The sequence below is a fragment of the Pristiophorus japonicus genome, chromosome 6 (assembly GCF_044704955.1).
Source record: "Pristiophorus japonicus isolate sPriJap1 chromosome 6, sPriJap1.hap1, whole genome shotgun sequence".
NCBI lineage: Eukaryota > Metazoa > Chordata > Chondrichthyes > Pristiophoridae > Pristiophorus > Pristiophorus japonicus.
Genome location: NC_091982.1, coordinates 63,612,862 through 63,618,653, shown reverse-complemented (window position 1 = coordinate 63,618,653; position 5,792 = coordinate 63,612,862). Strand labels below are relative to the sequence as shown.

General features: G+C 50.4%; 1 pseudogene; it reads left to right on the top strand.

Moving 5' to 3' along the window:
- Positions 1-2,499: 2,499 nt before the first annotated feature.
- On the top strand, positions 2,500-2,737 carry LOC139266390 (U2 spliceosomal RNA; annotated as a pseudogene).
- The last annotated feature ends 3,055 nt before the right edge of the window (positions 2,738-5,792 follow it).

The following is a 5,792-nucleotide window of genomic DNA, read 5'->3' as shown; positions in this document are numbered from 1 at the left end:
ACTAACTTTTTGGGATTTATGCACAAGGACCCCCAGATCCCTCTGCACCGCAGCATGTTGTAATTTCTCCCCATTCAAATAATATTCCCTTTTACTGTTTTTTTTCCCCAGGTGGATGACCTCACACTATCCGACATTGTATTCCATCTGCCAAACCTTAGCCCATTCGCTTAACCTATCTAAATCTCTTTGCAGCCTTTCTGTGTCCTCTACACAACCTGCTTTCCCACTAATCTTTGTGTCATCTGCAAATTTTTTTACACTACACTCTGTCCCCTCTTCCAGGTCATCTATGTATATTGTAAACAATTGTGGTCCCAGCACCGATCCCTGTGGCACAACACTAACCACCGATTTCCAACCCGAAAAGGACCCATTTATCCCGACTCTCTGCTTTCTGTTCGCCAGCCAATTCTCGATCCATGCTAATACATTTCCTCTGACTCCGCGCACCTTTATCTTCTGCAGTAACCTTTTGTGTGGCACCTTATCGAATGCATTTTGAAAATCTAAATACACCACATCCATCGGTACACCTCTATCCACCATGCTCGTTATATCCTCAAAGAATTCCAGTAAATTAGATAAACATGATTTCCCCTTCATGAATCCATGCTGCTTCTGCTTGATTGCACTATTCCTATCTAGATGTCCCGCTATTTCTTCCTTAATGATAGTATCAAGCATTTTCCCCACTACAGATGTTAAACTAACCTGCCTTTTGTTGCCCCATTTTTTAAACTGAGTCGTTACATTACCTGCCTTCCAATCCGCTGGTACCTCCCCAGAGTCCAGAGAATTTTGGTAGATTATAACGAATGCAGGGTGTAGAGAGCAGGAGGAGATGGCTGTAGCCCGACGTGGGGAGACCAACTCGGGAGGGCTTGACTTGCACGGAGATAGCAGATTTCAGCCACCTCCATTCATCAGCGGACTCCCATGCGTTTTATGAAAGTGAGTACCTCTTCTAGCAACTGCGAGCCTCTCCTTCAACATGCTATTATTTCCCATCTGCACTGTTTTTGTCACTCAAGCAGCATTTCATTGTTCACGCCTCTATACATATACGTGTGTGTTCTCACAATAGAGGCTTCTTTTCATCTCACACACACAGCTGCAGGTCAGGGATAAACACTTGTGCACTCATTTCTGATATGTCATCACAGTGGTACTCACCAACCATGCTTTCTTTTGCAGACTAAACTGGCTCACAATAGAGCCGAGCAAAGGAGAACTGGTGGTTGCGAGGCAGACACGTAGGTCCTCACACCTCCGGAGGAGAGGCGGAGGCACTGGTCAGCGGACATGGTGCGTTCCCTGTGGGCCAGGGTAGCGCTGACGCCAATGTGGGTAAGTGAAGGACCTCCTTTAGTGCATTCTCCTTTAATGCACCAGCACCTACTTTGCCTTTCCTTCATGTAAGTCTGCTAGTTGCATCCTCCATGCATCAATTGCCCAGCTCCCCCTCACGGCAGCCCTTCTCCCATTTATGTTTGCAGATGGCAGACTGAGTGGCAGCACACCAGCACAATGGGGTGTGAGGAGAGCTGTTGCAGACCAGCTGGAAGCCTGCTTCACACCCTTCTCCACATAGGGCCTGAAATTACAAGTCGAAGCAGTGAGGACATTGCAGTTCAAGCCCTGCTGCGAGCATCCACAGCACTCTCTCCTTTGGGGAGGCGACTGAGGAGGAAGAGGAAGAGGAGGACACTGATGGCAGCGACGCGTCACTGCTTGCACCCACACACGCCAGCTCAGATAGTGGGAGTGCGCGGTGTGATATAGATGAGATGGTACAGGGGTCTGCACTGGGTGTTGCACCGGGGCCTAGAGAGCTGCACCATGGTGACGGCGCTTGGCAATCTCATGTGCCATCTCTCCGGGGGGGGTGGGGGGGTGGGGGCGACTCCGCACTGGAGTTCTGCCGACGAGGACTCAGAGGATGCCATCGATGTTGCGGCTTACAAGAGAAGGGTGGAGGCCACGCATTCCCAGATGTTGGGGGCACTGACAGAGAGACTGTGGGAAGTGGTGAGGAGAGTGGAGGAGTTCGCCTCCCGCATAATCGACAGCTTTGCACACACCAGTCGGACGATTCCGCTGGCAGTCCTCACCGCTGAAAACCTCCCGCGCTTAATATGTTAATATGTGTCGGCGGGGGTGGGGGGGGGCAATTGACCAGAACGAGTCAGCCAATCGATTTTGCTGATTGGCCACCAAAAACCCATGGTAACGGTCCCTCCTGGGACCCTGAATTTCGGCCCCGTTAACTCTGTTTCTCGCTCCACAGACGCTCCCTGACCCGGTTAACCTTCACCAGCATTTTCTGCTTTTGTTTCAGATTTCCAGCATCCACAGTGTTTTGTTTTTGGAAATTGATTTTGTCTCTGTTCGATGATGCTGTGGAGGGGCTTATTTCCTCTGCGTGCTGCACACTATCAGTGATATATGCATCAATAGGAGCATTTGTAGGAGCTTGTATTAAAGCATCACGTGTTTATCGCTTCTCGGCCTTTTGGCTAAGATCATGCGTAACTGACCTGACAGGGGAGTAACCATGACCCCAACGTGGTTCTCCCTGGATCAGGAAGGTGGTTCTCCTATGCTTTTTGGAAATAGGAGGTGGGTGGGGTGGTTTGACCCATCCACCTCCACGGAGGTGTGTGGGGGGCCTGACCCATCCACCTCCATGGCACGAACCTGGTATTGCAGTACTTCCAGGAACGGTGCTTGGGCTCTCGGCCTTTTGGCTAAGAGCATTAGCGCAGGGTGATCCTTGATGTGTGCAAGGTGACCTCTGGCGTTTGTGATCTGACAAAGAATTGGAAAGATTGGCTACGATTAAAAAAAAAATCACGTGTTAACTTCAGGGCAAGCATGAAGAATTACAATTGGGAATAAAATAACATAACACATATTAATAAATGGCCCCATTGTTAATGGTGTCTTAACTTCTCATTAAGAAGCAATTAAAGTGCAATGTGCATTTTCATACAGAATTATTGCTTTCACAAGTCAAGTAGATGATGCTAATTTCAACAGTTAATGCAGCCATTAAAGCAGCACATAGCTTACAGACATTGGAAAAACTGGGAACAGCATCTACTGTTGGACAGGTTATTGAAGGAGTGGGGGGGGAGTGGAGTGGGAGGATGGGAGGGAAGGTAAGGGGGCAGGGAGGAGAGAGGCAGGAGGAGGATTGGAGGGGAGGGGGAGGGGAGGGGAGGGGTGAGGGCGGGGTTGGGAAGGGGAGGAGTGGAAGGAGGAGAGGGGAGAGGGAGGGGATGGGAAGGAGGATGGGAGGGAAGGGGAGGGAAGGGGAGGGAGCAGGGAGGAGAGGGGCAGGAGGAGGATTAGAGGGGAGGGTAAGGTGGAGGAGGAGGAGTGGAGGGGAGGATGTGGAGGGGGGGAAGGGAGATGGGAGGGAGCAGGGAGAGGGGAGGTGAGGGGAAGGGGAGGGGAAGGGGAGGGGAGTGGAAGGGAGAGGAAGGGGGGAGAGGAGAGGGAGGGGGAGGAGGAGGGGAGGGGAGGGGAGGGGAGGGGAGGGAGGAGGAGGAGTATTAGGAGGGGACAAGGGGAAGGGGGAGGAGGAGAAGGGGAAGGGGGGGAGGAGGAGAAGGGGAAGGGGGGGAGGAGGAGAAGGGGAAGGGGGGGAGGAAGAGAAGGGGAAGGGAGGGAGGAAGAGAAGGGGAAGGTGGGGAGGAGGAGAAGGGGAAGGGGGGAGGAGGAGAAGGGGAAGGGGGGGAGGAGGAGAAGGGGAAGGGGGGGAGGAGGAGAAGGGGAAGGGGGGAGGAGGAGGTGGGGAGGTGGGGAGGGGATGATATGATGGGAGGGGAGGGGGTGGAGGCGGGGACAGGAGGAGGGAAAGGGAGGAGGAGGAGGTGAGGTGAGAGGAGGGAGGAAGAGGGGAGGGGAGAAGAAGGGGAGGAAGTGAGGTGAGGGGGAGAAGAAGTGGAGGAAGTGAGGTGAGAGGAGGGAGGAAGAGGGGAGGGTGGAAGGGGGAGGAGAGCTGGAGACTATACCCAGGGAATCCAAAAGTAACGGCCCAAAAATTCCAGTCGGAGGCTTCCCACGGGCAATTGCCTCCCGACCGGAGAATTTTTACGAAAGTACCTGGTGGTCTCGGAGGCGCCCTGGATTGCGTTGGGGAGGCCTTCTCTTCCCGCGCTGCGAAGTGCGTTCCCATCCGGAGGGTCCCCATGCAGAAGGTGCAGTCACGTGTGACGGCTCAGCCAATCAGCTAAGTATTTCACAGGTTCCCATTAATAGCACTGAGACTCGCGCATCTACCAGTTCTCAGTGCGATTAATGTTAAATAAAACACACACTAATAAAAATAAAACACAGACCTCGCAAAATTAAAATTAATTGAAATTAAAGTTAATAAATGCCTTAGAAAACAATATATTTCCAATAAAAATAAACTTATCTTAATGGGCAGAGTTTTTAACAATACAATGTGTTCATTTAATTTAATTTTATTATGTTTATGTGTGTTTTTAAACACTTGCACCTGTAACAGTAGGCTATGTGCCTGCTTTTTCAGGCGCAAGATTTTTGAGGACATTTGCAGGTCAAGATATGGGTAAAAGGGGAGGTGCAATGAGACCTGGGTGTCATGGTACATCAGTCATTGAAGGTAGGCATGCAGGTACAGCAGGCGGTGAAGAAAGCAAATGGCATGCTGGCCTTCATAGCGAGGGGGTTGAGTGTCGGAGCAGGGAGGTCTTACTGCAGTTGTACAGGGCCTTGGTGAGACCACACCTTGAATATTGTGTACAGTTTTGGTCTTCTAATCTGAGGAAGGACATTCTTGCTATTGAGAGAGTGCAGCATAATTTTCATCAGACTGATTCCCAGGATGGCAGGACTGACTGGCAGCATATGAAGAAAGATTGGATCGACTAGGCCTATATTCACTGGAATTTAGAAGAATGAGAGGGGATCTCATAGAAACATATGAAATTCTGATGGGATTGGACAGGTTAGATGCAGGAAGAATGTTCCCGATGTTGGGGAAGTCCAGAACCAGGGGTCACAGTCTAAGGATAAGGGGTAAGCCATTTAGAACCGAGATGAGGAGAAACTTCTTCACTCAGAGAATTGCGAACCTGTGGAATTCTTTACCACAGAAAGTTGTGGAGGCCAGTTCGTTAGATATATTCAAAAGGGAGTTAGATGTGGCCCTGACAGCTAATGGGATCAAGGGGTATGGAGAGAAAGCAGGAATGGGGTACTGAAGTTGCATGATCAGCCATGATCATATTGAATGGCGGTGCAGGCTCGAAGGGCCGAATGGTCTACTCCTGCACCTATTTTCTATGTTTCTCTGTTTCTGTGTTAAATCTAGCAATCTTGCCCAAGTAAATGTCCTGGCTGCCGATCTGTTTAGGACATCGGAAAAGCCGGTTTTCAGTGCATGCGCATTGTGCGCTGAAAACCAGCTTTTCCGATGCCTTCCCCGGGTCCGTAGGAACTTTGTACAGGCCCAGGATGTTGGAATTTCCAGGCCAATTTTTCTGACATTTAAGATAATTGGCAATAGAACCAGAGGGGGAGATGAGGAGATTTTTTTACGCTGCCTGAAAGGCCGGTGGGAGCAGATTCAATAGTAACTTTCAAACGGGAATTGGATAAATACTTGAACGAAAAGAATCTGTAGGACTATGGGATAAGAGCAGGGCAGTGGGACTAATTGGATCGCTCTTTCACAGAGCCGGCACAGGCACGATGGGCTGAATGGCCTTGTCCTGTGCTGTAAATTTCCATGATGTTAATGGAGATCGCATTCC